Source organism: Callithrix jacchus, chromosome 17 (genome assembly GCF_049354715.1).
Source record: "Callithrix jacchus isolate 240 chromosome 17, calJac240_pri, whole genome shotgun sequence".
Lineage (NCBI taxonomy): Eukaryota > Metazoa > Chordata > Mammalia > Primates > Cebidae > Callithrix > Callithrix jacchus.
In genome coordinates this window covers 37,899,173-37,915,760 of record NC_133518.1, presented here as the reverse complement: position 1 = coordinate 37,915,760, position 16,588 = coordinate 37,899,173, and positions in this window count along the sequence as shown.

Genomic DNA, 16,588 nt, shown 5'->3' with positions numbered 1-16,588 from the left:
TTTAATAATCCAATACCCAAAGTTCAAGAATGAAGAAAGGATTCTAAAATCAGGAAGATAAAAGAAACCAATAATATACAATGGAGTTCTTATGAATCTGGCAGCAAACTTTACAGTGGAAACCTTACAGGCCAGGAGAGAGTGGTATGCCAAATTAAAATGCTGAAAGAAAAAAACTTAAGCCTGAATATTATATCCAGTGAAAATATCCTTCAAACATGAAGAAGAAATAAAGACTTTCCCAGAAGAACAAAAGCTTATGTGAGCTATTATGAGCAATTATATGCCAATAAATTGGAAAATCTGGAAGAAATTGACAAATTCCTGGATAAATACAACCTATCAAAGTTGAATCATGAAGAAGTTAAAAACCTGAACAGGCTAACAACAAGTAACAAGATTGAAGCTGTAATAAAAAGTTTTTCAGTAAAGAAAAGCCTGGGACCCAATTACTTCTCGCTGAATTCTACCAAACATTTAAAGAACTAATACAAATCCTACTCAGATTGTTACAAAAAACAGAGGAGGAGGAAGTACTTCCAAATTCATTCTATAAGGCTGCTATTACCCTGATAACAAACCAGACAAAGCCACATCAAAAACAGAAAACTGCAGACCACTATCTCTGATGACTATTGACGCAAACATTTGGAACAAAATACTAGCAAGCCAATTCAACAATACATTAGAAAGATGATTCATTGGCTGGGTGCAGTGGCTTACACGTGTAACCCCAGCACTTTGGGAGGCCAAGGCAGGTGGATCACAAGGTCAAGAAATTGAGACCACTCTAGCTAATATGGCGAAACCCTGTCTCTACTAAAAATAGAAAAATTAGCTGGGCATGTTGGTGTGCACCTGTAGTCCCAGCTACTCGGGAGACTGAGGAAGGAGAATCACTTGAACCTGGGAGGCAGAGGTTGCAGTGAGCCAAGACTGCATCACTGAAATCCAGCCTAGTAACAGAGCAGGACAGGCAGACAGACAGACAAAAAAAGAAAAGAAAAGAGAAAGAAAAATCATTCATCAATACCAAGTGGAATTTATCCTTGAGATACAAAGATAGATCAACATATACATATTAATCAATGTGATACATCATATCAACAGAATGAAAGATAAAAACCATGTGATCATTTCAATTAATGCTGAAAAATTATTTAATGAGATTTAACATCCCTTCATAATAAAACCCCTCAAAAAACAGTGTATTGAAAAAACACACTTCGATATAATAAAAGTCACATACAACAGACCCATACCTAGTATCATACTAAATGGGGAAAGCCTGAAAGCCTTTCCTCTAAGATCAGTAATGTGACATGAATGTACACTCTCACCACTGTTATTCAACATAGTACTGGAAGTCCTAGCTAGAGCAATCAGAAAAGAGAAAGATATGAGGGACATTCAAACTGGAAAAAAAAAGAAGTAAAGTTATCTTTAATTGCAAATATGATCTTATATTTAGAAAAACCTAAAGTTTCCACAAGAAAACAACTAGAACTGCTAAACAAATTCAGTAAGGTTGTAGGATACACAATAAACATACAAAAATCAGTAGCATTTCAATATTTCAACAGTGAACAATACGAAAAAGAAATTTAAAAACTAATCTCATTTACAGTACATGTACTACCACAGATAAAATTAAATACCTGGGAATTTACTTAGCCAAAATGTAAGATCTCTATAATAAAAACTAAAAAACAATGATGAAGGAAATTGAAGAGGACACAAAAAATGGAAAAATATTCCATGTTCATAGATTGGAAGAATCAATATTGTTAAGAAACATTCATACTACCCTAAGCAATCTACAGATTCAATGCAATCTCTACTAAAATACCAATGACATTCTTCACAGAAATAATAAAACAATTCTAAAATTTATATGAAACCACAAAAGATCCACAATAGCAAAAACTATCCTAAGCAAAAAGAACAAAACTGGCAGAATCAAGTTATCTGACTTTATACCACACAGCTATAGTAACCAAAACAGCAGCGTATTGGCATAAAAACAGATACATAGAAGAGTGGAACAGAATTGAGAACCCTGAAACAAATCTTTACAGCAAAAGCTACAGTCAACAAAGTGAAGAGACAACCCACAGGAAAGGAGAAAATATTTGCAAACTACTACTCTGACATGAGATTAATAACCAGAATATATAAGGAGTTCAAACAACTCTATAGGAAAACTAATAATCTGATCAAAAATGGGCAAAATATTTGAATAGACATTTTTCAAAAGAAGACATACAAATGGCAAACAGCCATATGAAAAATGTGCTCAACATTATTAATTATCAGAGAAATTCAAATCACTGCAATGAGATATCACTTCATCCCAGTTAAAATGGCTTATATCCAAAAGACAGCCAATAACAAATGCTGGCAAGAATGTGGAGAAAAGGAAACTCCCATGCACTGCTGATGGGAATGTAAATTGGTACGTTCTGTACAGCAACAGTTTGGAGCTTTCTCAAAAAAACTAAAAACTCAGCTGCTATATGATCCAGCAATCCCACAGCTGGATATATACTCAAAAGAAAGGAAATCAGTATAACTAAGAGATACCTTCACTCCTACATTAGTTTCAGCACTGTTTACAATAGATAAGATTTGGAAGCAACCTAAGCGTCTATCAACAGATGAATGAATATAGAAAATGTGTTACAAGTGCACAATACTATTCAACCTTAAGAAAAATGAGATTCAGTCATTTGCAACAACATGTATGAAACTGGAGATTATTGCATTAAGAGAAATAAGCCAAGCACAGAAATAAAAACATCACATACTCTCACTTATCTGTGAGATCTAAAAATCAAAGCAATTAAACACATGGACATAGAGAGTAGAAGGATAGTTACCAGAGGCTGGCAGGCATAGTGGAAGATTGGTGAAGATGTGAGGATGGTTAACGAGTACAGAAAAATTAAAAGGAATTAATACAAACTGCTATTTAATAGCACAATAGAGTGACTATAGTCAATAGTAACTTAATTGTATATTTTTAAATGACTTAAATAATATAATTGGATTATTTGTAACTCAAAGACTAAATGATTGAGGGGATGGATATCCTATTCTCCTTGGTGTCCTAGTTTTATATTGCATGCTTATAGCAAAACATTTCATGTAACCTGTAAAAATATACATCTACTATGTACCTACAAAAATAAAATAAGTAAAAATTTTAAAAATAGGTAAAAATTTCCAAATTAAATTATTAGTCAAAAATTATGATTATAAAGAAAAATTTATACCAGGAAAGCAAGAAAATTCTAGATCAAAAAGCTAAAAGCTATTAATATAGCACACTACCAAATTTGAATTATGTAAGCACTTCTATATTAATATAACAAAAATAAGTAAAATGTAACAATATGATAGCTAACCTAAATAATACATCATTAACAAAAATGTCATGATAAATATGATAATGACAAAGGTTTAGAAGCATTGTCATTAAATTAAGAAAAAGGCAAGGATCCCTTTTATGACCCCTTCTGTTTTACAATATATTGTAAATCTTAGCCAAAGCAATAAGACAATAAGATTAAATAAAATATAAGAATAAGGAAGTGGGTAAAAAATTATTTATAGATGATGTTATTGTCTACCTAGATAACCCAAGAGAATCTACAAGTGGAGATGGGCTTCTAAAACACAAAAATAAATAATGTTGGCAGTCCAGCCTGGGGAACAAAGCAAGACCCCAACTCTAAAAAAAAAAAAAAAAAAAAAAATAGATAGAAATACCTTTAGACCTTTTGAACCACGAGAGAATGCATTAAAAGCAGTCTGGAGGATTGCAGCTCCCAGAGAAAGCGCAGAGGGTGAGTGGATGCCGCATTTCCATACTGATCTTTATTGCCCACAGACTAGGAGATTCCAAGGTGTAGGAGCCCCACGGGCTGCCAGCACAGCTGTTTTGGCCGGCATGACTGTTTTGGCTGGCGCTGCAGCGCAGCGGCACTCTGTACAAAATACACTGGTCTGGTTGCCTTGTTAAACCAGCAATTTGAGATTTGGGAAGGCAGATTAGCACATTCATCCAATTAAATGTGACCTAAACAGTAAACCAGGCCAGGAGATTCCTGGGCAGTGACTTTGTTTCAGCCAGCGCAGTGGGTCGCTGCATGGGAAATCACAAAGATCCCGGTGCCCTTTCAGCAGGTGACTGGAACACCTGGGAGAGAGTCAACCATTCGACTTAAAGAAAAAAAAAGGGCTCTGAGGCAGGGAGCCAGGTGATCAGGCTTGGTGGGTCCCACCCTCACAAAAACAAACAAAACAGCAATTGGAAATGCTTGGGGTTGAGAGTTTCACGGCAAGCGCAGCTGAACCTAGGATGGTGCAGCTTGGTGGGGAAGGGGCGTCTGCCATTACTAAGGCACTCGACCCCTACAGAAGTACTCTGCCATTGCTGACACAACATGCCATTGCTGAGGCAACCTGCCATAACCGAGAGAGTCCGCCATTACAAAAGTGGGCCACCATCGCCATGGCAGTTCTAACCACACCCATATAAACAGGACTACAGGGAATTACACAGGGCAGCAGGGTGGAGCCCACGAAAGCAGGGTGGAGCCCAGAGCAGCTCAGCATAGCCTCTGCAGGCAGGCAGGGACTAGACTGCTCCTTGCTGGGCAGGACAGTGCAATGGATACTCATAAATAAAGCCCTAACTCCTTGGGACAGAGCACCTGATGAAAAAAAGGGGCTTCAGGAGTTCTGCTGCAGCAGATTTAAATGTACCTGCCTAGGAGCCCTGAATGAACAACGGAGCTCACAGCTCAGCACCTGAGCTCCTATACAGTACAGACTGTCTCCTCAAGCAGCTCCCTGACCCCCGTATATCCAAAGAGTCACCTCACAAAGGACTGATCAGACTGACATTTGTCGGGCATCATTTTGGGACAAAGATAGCAGAAGAAGAAACTGGTAGCAACCCTCACTGTTCTGCAGCTGCTACAGGTGTACCCCAGGCAAACAGGGCCTGGAGTGGACTTCAGCAGCCCTACAGCAGAGGGGCTAGACTGTTAGAAGGAAAACTAAGAAACAGAAATACTTCATCATCAACAATCTGGACGTCCACTAAGAGACCCATTTGAAAAGTCAGCAACTACTCAGATGACAGGTGGATAAATCCATAAAGATGGGAAGAAACCAGCACAAAAAAAGGAGGAAAACACCCGAAACCAGAACACCTCACCTCCTACAAGGGACCACAACCCCTCACCAGCAAGGAAACAAAGTTGGACAGAGAATGAGTGTGATAAAATGACAGAATCAGACTTCAGAAGGTGGGTAATGAGAAACTTCCGTGAGCTAAAAGAACACATTCTAACTCAATGCAAAGAAATGAATAACCTTGAGAAAAGATTTGAGGAAATGATAACAAGAATGGACAACTTAGAGAGGAATATGAGTGAATTGATGGAGCTGAAAACCACAACACGAGAACTTTGCGAAGCATGCACAAGTCTTAGCAGCCGAATTGACCAAGCAGAAGAAAGGCTATCAGAGGTCAAAGATCAAGTCAATGAAATAAAATGGGAAGGCAAGATTAAAGAAAAAAGTGCAAAAAGGAATGAACAAAGTCTCCAAGAAATGTGGGACTATGTGAAAAGACCTAATCTACGTTTGATAGGTGTACCTGAATGTGACAAAGAGAATGAATCCAAGCTGGAAAATATTCTTCAGGATATTATCCAGGAAAAATTTCCCAACCTAGCAGGGTAGGCCAATATTACAGTCCAGGAAATACAGAGAACACCACAAAAATATTCCGCAAGAAGAGCAACCCCAAGGCACATAATTGTCAGATTCACCAGCGTTGAAATAAAGAAGAAAATGGTAAGGGCAGCCAGAGAGAAAGGTTGGGTTACCCACAAAGGAAAGCCCATCAGACTCACAGCAGATCTCTTGGCAGAAACCCTACAAGAGAGAAGAGTGTGGGGGCCAATATTCAACATTCTTAAAGAAAAGAACTTTCAACCCAGAATTTCATATTCAGCCAAACTGAGATTCATAAATGAAGGGAAAATAAAATCCTTTGCAAACAAGAAAGTACTCAGAGATTTTGTTACCACCAGGCCTGCTTTACAAGAGCTCCTGAAAGAGGCACTACACATAGAAAGGAACAACCAGTACCAGCCACTCCAAAAACATACCAAATGCTAAAGAGCATCAACAAAATGAAGAATCTGCATTAACTAACAGGCAAAACAGCCAGCTAGCATCAAAATGGCAGTATCAAATTCACACATAACAATATTAACCCTAAATGTAAATGGGCTAAATGCACCAATCAAGAGACACAGATGGGGAAATTGAATAAAAAGCCAAAACCCATTGGTGTGCTGTATCCAGGAAACCCATCTCACATGCAAGGATACACAAAGGCTCAAAATAAAGGGATGGAGGCAGATTTACCAAGCAAATGGAGAGCAAAAATATAAAAGCAGGAGTGGCAGTTCTCGTCTCTGATAAAACAGACTTTAAAGCAACAAAGATCAAAAGAGACAAAGCAGAACATTACATAATGGTAAAAGGATCGATACAACAAGAAGAGCTAACGAACCTAAATATATATGGACCCAATACAGAAGCACCCAGATATATAAGGCAAGTTCTCAGTGACTTACAAAGAGACTTAGACTCCCACACAATAATAGTGGGAGACTTTAACACTCCACTGTTAGAATTAGACAGATCAACCAGACAGAAAATCAACAAGGATATCCAGGACTTGAACTCAGACCTGGAACAAGCAAACCTGATAGACATTTACAGAACTCTCCACCCCAAATCCACAGAATATACATTCTTCTCAGAACCACATCACACCTACTCTAAAATTGACCACATAATTGGAAGTAAAGCACTCCTCAGCAAATGTAAAACAACTGAAATAATAACAAACAGTCTCTCAGACAATAGTGCATTCAAGTTAGAACTCAGAATTCAGAAACCAACTCAGAACCACACAGCTTCATGGAAACTGAACAACTGGCTCTTGAATGTTGACTGGATGAACAATGGAATGAAGGCAGAAGTAAAGAAGTTCTTTGAAACCAATGAGAACGAAGACACAACATACCAGAATCTCTGGAACACATTTAAAGCAGTCTCCTGAGGAAAATATAGAGCAATAAGTGCCCACATGAGAAGAGTGGAGAGATCCAAAATTGACACCCTATCGTGAAAATTGAAAGAGCTAGAGGAGCAAGATAAAAAAAAACTCAAAACCCAGCAGAAGACAAGAAATAACTAAAATCAGAGCTGAACTGAAGGAGATAGAGACATGAAAAACCCTTTAAAAATCAATAAATCCAAGCACTGCAAGCACTGGTTTTTTTAAAGGATCAACAAAATATACAAACCACTAGCCAGACTGATAAAAAAGAAAAGAGAGAATAACCAAATAGATGCAATAAAAAATAATAAAGGGGAAATCACCACAGATTCCCCAGAAATTTAAACCATCATCAGAGAATATTACAAACAACTCTATGCACATAAACTAGTAAACCTGGAAGAAATGGATAAATTCCTGGACACTTGTGTCCTCTGAAGCCTAAACCAGGAGGAAGCTGAAACTATGAATAGACCAATAATGAGGTCTGACGTTGAGGCAGCAATTAATAGCCTACCACACACAAAAAAGCCCAGGTCCAGATGGGTTCATAGCTGAATTCTACCAGACGCACAAAGAGGAACTGTTACAATTCCTTCTGAAACTATTCCAAATAATTCAAAAAGAGGGAAGCCTTCCCAAATCATTTTATGAGACCAACATCATCCTGATATCAAAACCTGGTAGAGACTCAACAAGAAAAGAAAACTTCAGGCCAATATCCATGATGAACATAGGCGCAAAAATCTTCAATAAAATACTGGCAAGCCAATTGCAATAGCACATCAAAAAGCTTATCCATCATGATCAAGTAGAATTCATCCTGAGGATGCAAGGCTGGTTCAACATATGCAAGTCTATAAACATAATTCACAATATTAACAGAACCAAAACCAAAAACCATATGATTATCTCAATTGATGCAGAGAAGGCCTTTGACAAAATTCAACGGCTATTTATGCTAAAAACCCTCAGTAAACTCAGTATTGATGTAACGTATCTCAAAATAATATAAGCTATTTATGACAAACCAACAGCCAATCTCATACTGAATGGGCAAAAACTGGGAGCATTCTTTTTGAAATCCGGCACTAGACAAGGAAGCCCTCTCTCACCACTCCTATTCAATATAGTACTGGAAATTCTAGCCATAGCAATCAGGCAAGAAAAAGAAATACAGGGTATTCAAATAGGAAAGGAGGAAGCCAAATTGTCTCTATTTGCAGATGACATGATAGTATACCTACAAGACCCCATCATCTCAGCCCAAAAACTCCTGAAACTGGTAAGCAACTTCAGAAAAGTCTCAGGATACAAAATCAATGTGCAAAAATCACAAGCATTTTTATGTACCAATAACAGACTTAAAGCCAAATCAAGAATGAACTGCCATTTACAATTGCTACAAAGAGAATAAAATACCTAGGAATACAACTAACAAAGAACATAAAGGACCTCTTCAAGGAGAACTACAAACCACTGCTCAACAAAATGAGAGAGGACACAAACAGATGGAGAAACATTCCATGTTCATGGTTAGGAAGAATCAATATCATGAAAATGGCCATACTGCCCAAAGTAATTTACAGACTCAATGCTATTCCCACCAGGCTACCAATGACCTTCTTCACAGAACTGGAAAAAAGTACCTTAAACTTCATATGGAACCAAAAGAGAGCCCACATAGCCATGTCAATTCTAAGCAAAAAGAACACAGCAGGACGCATCACACTACCAGACTTCAAACTATACTACAAGGCTACAGTAATCAAAACAACATGGTACTGTTACCAAAACAGAGATATAGACCAATGGAACAGAACAGAGGCAACAGAGGCAACACAACATATCTACAACCATACAATCTTTGATAAACCTGACAAAAACAAGCCATGGGGAAAGGATTCCCTGTTTAACAAATGGTGTTGGGAAAACTGGCTAGCCATGTGCAGAAAGCAGAAACTGGACCCTTCCTGACACCTTACACTAAAATTAACTCCAGATGGATTAAAGACTTAAACATAAGACCTGGCACCATAAAAACCCTAGAAGGAAATCTAGGCAAAACTATTCAGGACGTAGGAGTAGGCAAGGACTTCATGAGCAAAACACCAAAAGCCTTGGCTACAAAAGCCAAAATAGACAAATGGGACCTAATCAAACTCCACAGCTTCTGCACAGCAAAAGAAACAGTCATTAGAGTGAATCGGCAACCAACAGAATGGGAAAAGAGTTTTGCAGTTTACCCATCTGACAAAGGGCTGATATCCAGAATTTACAAAGAACTCAAACAGATTTACAAGAAAATAACAAACAAGCCCATTCAAAAATGGGCAAAGGATATGAACAGACACTTTACAAAAGAAGACATACATGAGGCCAACAATTATATGAGAAAATGCTGATCATCACTGGTCATCAGAGAAATGCAAATCAAAACTACATTGAGATACCATCTCACGCCAGTTAGAATGGTGATCATTAAAAAATCTGGAGACAACAGATGCTGCAGAGGATGTGGAGAAATAGGAACACTTTTACACTGTTGGTGGGGGTGTAAATTAGTTCAACCATTGTGGAAGACAGTGTGGTGATTTTTTAAGGACCTAGAAATAGAAATTCCACTTGACCCAGCAATCCCATTTCTGGATTTATATTTAAAGGATTATAAATCGTTCTGCTATAAGGACACATGCACACAAATGTTCATTGTAGCACTCTTTACAATAGCAAAGACCTGGAACCAACCCAAATGCCCACTGATGATAGACTGGACTGGGAATATGTGGCACATATACACTATGGAATATTATGCAGCAATAAAAAATGATGAGTTCCTGTCCTTTATAGGCACATGGATGAATCTGGAGAACATCATTCTCAGCAAACTGACACAAGAACAGAAAATCAAATACCGCATGTTCTCACTCATAGGCAGGTGATGAACAATGAAAACACATGGACACGGAAAGGAGCACTACACACTGGGGTATATTTGGGGGAATAGGAGAGGGACAGTGAGGGTGTGCTGGGGAGGGATAGCATTGGGAGAAATGCCAGATGTGGGTGAAGGGGAGAAGGCAGCAAATCACACTGCCACGTGTGTACCTATGCAACTATCTTGTATGCTCTGCACATGTACCCCAAAACCTAAAATGCAATAAAAATAAATAAATAAATAAATAAATAAATAAATAAATAAATAATGTTGTTATGTAATAACCCACAGAAATAAATATTGTGCCTATATACCAACTCTAACCAATTATATAATAGATAAAAGATGCTATTCATAATATTGGTAAAATCTCTAAGGTAACAAAAAAATAAATTTAACAAAATTATATAAAACTTTCATGGAAAGAATTGCAATATAATGCAAAAAAAGTAAACAAAGAGAAATGTTGTGTTCATAAATGGAAGACTTACTGTTCTCTTACTCAAATAAATAAACTTCCTCAAATAAAACGTTAGCATAATTTAAGTCAAAACAGCAACAAGAAACATAATAATTTTATCTAAAGTTTATGCAATAATAATGAAATATTAGGAATATGTTAAGATGATTTTGAAACGGAAAAAAACTTGAGGAATTTCTCAATCATACATCAACTTTTACCAAGTTATAATAATAAAACAGGATTGATACTGACACAGGCATAGAAAAATAGACCAGTAGTGTAAGATGAAGTGCATGCAAACAGACCTATTTATGTATCAATAATCATTTCTTATGTCATAGTTGTAATTTGCCAATATCTAAAAGAAGTTGATAATATGTATATAATTATGAACATATCCAGCCAAACTAAGTTTCATAAAGAAAGTAGAAATAAAATCCTTTACAGTCGAGCAAATGCTGAGGAATTTTGTCACCACTAGGCCTGCCTTATAAGAGCCTCTGAAAGAAGCACTAAATGTGGAAAGGGAAAACTGGTACCAACCACTGCAAAAAACACACCAAAATATAAAGAGCAAGGACACTGTTAAGAAACTGCATCAACTAATGTGCAAAATAACCAGATAAAATCATGGTAACAGGATCAAATCACATATAACATTATTAACCTTAAATTTAAATGGGGTAAATGCCCCAATTAAATGGCAAATCAGATAAGAGACCCATTGGTGTGCTGTATTCAAGAGACCCATCTCACTTGCAAAGACACACAGAGACTCAAAATGAAAGGATGGAGGAGTAGTTACAAAGCAAATGGAAAGCAAAAAAAAAAAAAAAAAAAAAAAGAAAGCAAGGGTTGCAATCCTAGTCTCTGATAAAACAGACTTTAAACCAACAAAGATCAAAAAAGACAAAGAAGGGCACTACATAATGGTAAAGGGATAAATGCAACAAGAAGAGTGAACTATCCTAAACATATATGTGCACCCAATACAGGAGTATGAAGATTTATAAAACAAGTTTTTAGAGCCCAATGAAGAGACTTAAACTCCCACACAATAGTAGTGGGAGACTTTAATATCTTACTGTCAGTATTAGACAGATCAATGAGGCAGAAAACTAACAAGAATATTCACGACTTGAATTCACCTCTGGACTGAGCAAAACTGATAGATATCTACAGAACTCTCCACCCCAAATCAATAGACTATACATTCTTCTCAGCCCCGCCTCACACTTATTCTAAAATCAACCACATAATTGGAAGAAAAACACTCCTCAGCAAATGGAAAGCAATGGAAATAATAACAAACAGCCTCACAGAGCACAGTGCAATCAAATTAGAACTCAGGATTAAGAAACTCACTCAAAACCACAGAACTACATGTAAAATGAACAACCTGCTGCAAAATGTTTACTAGATAAATAATGAGATTAAGGCAGAAATAAAAAAGTTCTTTGAAATAAATGAGAACAAAGAGATAATGAATCAGAATCTCAGACACAGCTAAAGCAGAGTTTAGAGGAATATTTATAGCATTAAATGCCCACATCAGAAAGCAGGAAAGATCTAAAATCAACACCTTAGCATCACAATTAAAAGAACTAGAGAAGCAAGAACAAACAAATTCAAAAGCTAGCAGAAGACAAGAAATAACTAAGATCAGAACGGAACTGAAGGAGATAGAGACATGAAAACCTCTTCAGAAAGTCTACTTCTAAGTAGATACTCTAGATAAAATATCACATACATGCACAAGGATATAGATATTTAAATTAATGATACAGCCTTTCATCCAGAACTACCATCTTCCAATAATTTGCCAAAATGACTAACACAAAGGGAAAGAGGAGAAGCACCCGATATATGTTTTTTAAGCCTTTTAGAAAATATAGAGTTGTTTTTTTTTTTTTTGGCCACATATATGTAAATCTGTAAGAAAGGTGATATTGTAGACATCAAAGGAATGGATACTGTTCAAAAAGGAAGCCCCACAAGTGTTACCATGGCAAAACTGGAACACTCTACAATGTTACCCAGTGTGCTGTTGGCATTGTTGTAAACAAACAAGTTAAGGGCACGATTCTTGCCAAGAGAATTAATGTGCATACTGAGCACATTAAGCACTCTAAGAGCTTAGATTGCTTCCTGAAACACATGAAGGAAGGTACCTGGGTTTAACTGAAGAGCCAGCCTGCTCCACCCAGAGAAGCACACTTTGTAAGAACCAATGAGAACAACCCTGAGCTGCTGGATCCTATTCCCTATGAATTCATAGGTGTTAAAATAAATAAATACATAAATAATAAAAGACCAAATAAGACACTGGGAAGTTTAAGGACCTTTTCTCTTTCTTTCTTTTCTTTTCTTTTTTCTTATTTTTCTTTTTTTTTTTTTTTTTTTTTGTTTTTTTTTAGTCAGAGTTTTGCTTTTGTTGCCCAGGCTGGAGTGCAATAGTGCAATCTTGGCTCAACACAACCCCCGTCTCCCAAATTCAAGCAATTCTTCTGCCTCAGCCTCTGAGTAGCTGGGATTTCAGGCATGCACCATTATGCCTGGCTAATTTTGTACTTTAGTACAGGTGGGGTTTCTCCATGTTGGTCATGCTGGTCTCGATCTCCCGACTTCAGGTGATCCACCTGCCTTGGCTTCCCAAAGTGCTGGGATTATAGGTGTGAGCCACCATGTCTGACCATTAATAATGAGAACAGATGGACACAGGGAGTGGAGCATCACACACCAGGAACTGTTGGGAAGTGGGGGCCTAGGGGAGAGATCGCATTAGGAGAAATTTCTAATGTAGATGACAGGGTGTTAGATGCAGCCAACCACTATGGCACCTGTATACCTATGGAACAAACCTGCAAGTTCTGCACATGTACCCCAGAACTTAAACTACAAGAAAAAAATTAGAATAACAAAAAGAGTCAGAACAGGACTTAACACATAAATCAAGGTTATGGTCTGTTAAGGGTCAGGCTCTGAGTGAAACCACCACATACACCTTGAAGTGATTTTATAGAGAAGGGTAAGAATGAGGGCTTCTGTAGGTCCACTGTAGGAGTTTAGTGTATAACACTACAATGACATGTAAGGTTGATGTTAGAAAGTTTTGAATATACTCAAGAGTTTAGAATTAATTAGAAGATAGAAGCAAAAAACAGCTGCTATAATATGGTTGGATCCAGACAGCAATTACAACTAGATTAGCGGTATATCTCTAGAAGACTAAGAAAATGGTCCAATTTTCATTTGGGTTTCACTTTTAATCCTTATGAGATAATAATAATGATTATAATAATAAATATAATCAATCTTATTGAGTGCTTAACAAAAATAAATAAAAAGACTTCTGAACTATAAAAAAATGATACACTGGAATCAATATAAGTGTTCGTAACATATAAATGAATCAATGAATTGTGGTTTATTCATACAGTAAAATAATATTCATTAGTTGGAATAAACAATAGCAACATGAAACTATCTCAGAAACATTATATTGAGTCAAACTCTCATGTATTGCTTGTTGAAAGGAAAATAATGTTTTGGAAAATAATTTTCTAACATAAGACTTTCAAATATATTTATGTTCTTTGACTCAGAAACTCTGCTTGAAATCCTTTGTAACTGTAGTATAAGGAATATGGAAAAAACTGTAGGCACATATATGTTTATCACTGTGTTATGTGTAACAAACATAAAAGAAATGTAAATAAAACATGGGAAATTGGTGAGGTAAATTATGCATATGCAAGTGGAAGAATACTATGTGTCGATTCAAAAATAACATAATAAAGCTTATGAAAAAATATGGAGAAAACAGCGCAAAATTATTTATCCAGGGCAATTGCTTTTAACATTAGGGATGACTTCCTAAATACCTCACATAATAGTCAACTATTCACATAGAAATAAACAGAAATGAAATGAGTAACTTAGAGAATATGTCACCTATAGCCATGGTAGCATATTTTTACCATAAACTTCTTTTGTTTTCAGCCTTATCTCTTATATTTCTCAGTGGTTCTCTTCAAAATGGCAACACTGGGTAAAAATTAAATTTTTCATGTTCTTGCCCATATGTAGGAACTAAAAAACAATTAATCTCATGGAGGTAGTTAGTAGAATATTAGTTACCAAATATTGCAATGAGGGAAATGCATGAAGAGAGTTTGGTCATGTGTACAAACATACGGTTAGATAGAAGGAGTAAGTTCTAACATTCAGCTGAAGAGAAGAGTGACTATAGTTGACAACAAAGTATTGTATATTTCAGAATAGCTAGAAGAAAGGTTTTGAAATTTTCCCAATACATAGAAATAATAAATATTCAAGGTGATGGATATTCTAAATGTCCTGACTTGATCATTACACAGTCTATTTATGTAGCTAAAAATCATATGTATCCCATAAATATGTACAAATATTATGTATTAATTAAAATATAAATAAAAAATTATGGTTGTTAGGTTTTCTTTGCAATATTTTATTCAAATCAAATTCTATTCCAGTATTATTAATTTTCAGGTCCATTTTTCAAGACCAAACCAACCCATCATTTAAGTAACACTTGATATTGCTATAAAATACTAGAAATATTGTAAATTATAAAAATTGGATACTAATAAAAATACAGTCCAATTGTTGCCAAAATCATTTATAGAAATTCTGATGTATATACACTACAGTATGTTTTATATGATCCTGGAAAAGACAGTGGGCATTTTATTTTTGCTAGTTAAAATGACACTCTTCTAAAAATAACATACACCCAGTTTGTGCTTTATTTGCCTGCCAGCTGTAAAGTTGAAATGATAGGTTTTTATATTTACATTGACAAGTTAAATATATAACCAAATCTAAATGGCACGTAAGCCAAATCCTAAGTTTTATGCAGCAGTTAAAATTATCTTTAAAAATATTTAGTTATTTCCCCAATATTGTATTATAATAACTGTCTATATGGCCTCCAGTTAGGAATGTCTGTGTCAACCCCTAGACTATGTAAATGTGACTTTATTTGGAAAAGAAGGTTTTTTTCAGATATAATTAGGATCTTGACTTGAGATGACCCTGGATTATCCATATGAGTCCTAAATCCAATGATAAATGTCCTCATAAGAGACATACAAAGGAAAAACGCACAGAGCAGAGGAGAAGGCAATGTCAAGACAAGGTAGGAATTTGAGTATTGCAGCTACAAGTTGAGAAACATCCAAGAATGCCTAGGACAAACATAAACTGGAACAGGGCAAGAAAAGGAATATCCCATAGACCATCTGGAGGAAATGTAACCCAGCTGACACAAGGATTTTGAACTTCTGACCTTTAGAGCTGTGGGAGAATAAATTTCTGTTGTAATTTTAATAATTTCTGTTGTTTTAAACTGCCAAGGTTGTGATTTTTTTTAAAAAAAAATAGGAACCAGGTTATTTTGTTTTAATATTTTATTTATTTATCTCAAAATAAGTAGCTAATTACAGAAGCAACAAGAAACTGATACTCCATTCTATAATTTTTTTAAAAAAACCTTTTGATTTTTAATGGCAAATATAACCCTTTTTAAATGTATGCTAATCCTTGAGCAGAATGAAAAAACATATATAAAAATATACATAGCAAAGGACCCCCAAATCAATACCTGTTTTTATTATCAATTTTGATAAGGGTAATTTGTCATTCATTATGAAGTTCCAAAATAAGCTAGCTCCTACTTTTTTTTTTTTTTCTTTAGACAGAGTCTTGCTCTGTTGCTAGGCACCAGGCTGGAGTGCAGTGGCATGATCTCGGCTCACTGCAACCTCCACCTTCCAAGTTCAAGCAGTTCTCCTGCCTCAGCCTCCCAAGTAGCTGGGACTACAGGCGTGCAGCGTCATCACCCCCAGATAATTTTTGTATTTTTTAGTAGAGACGGGGTTTCACCATGTTGGCCAGGATGGTCTCGATCTCCTGACCTTGTGATCTGCCCACCTCAGCCTCCCAAAGTGCTTGGATTACAGGTGTGACACCACGCCCAGCCTGCTCCTACTTT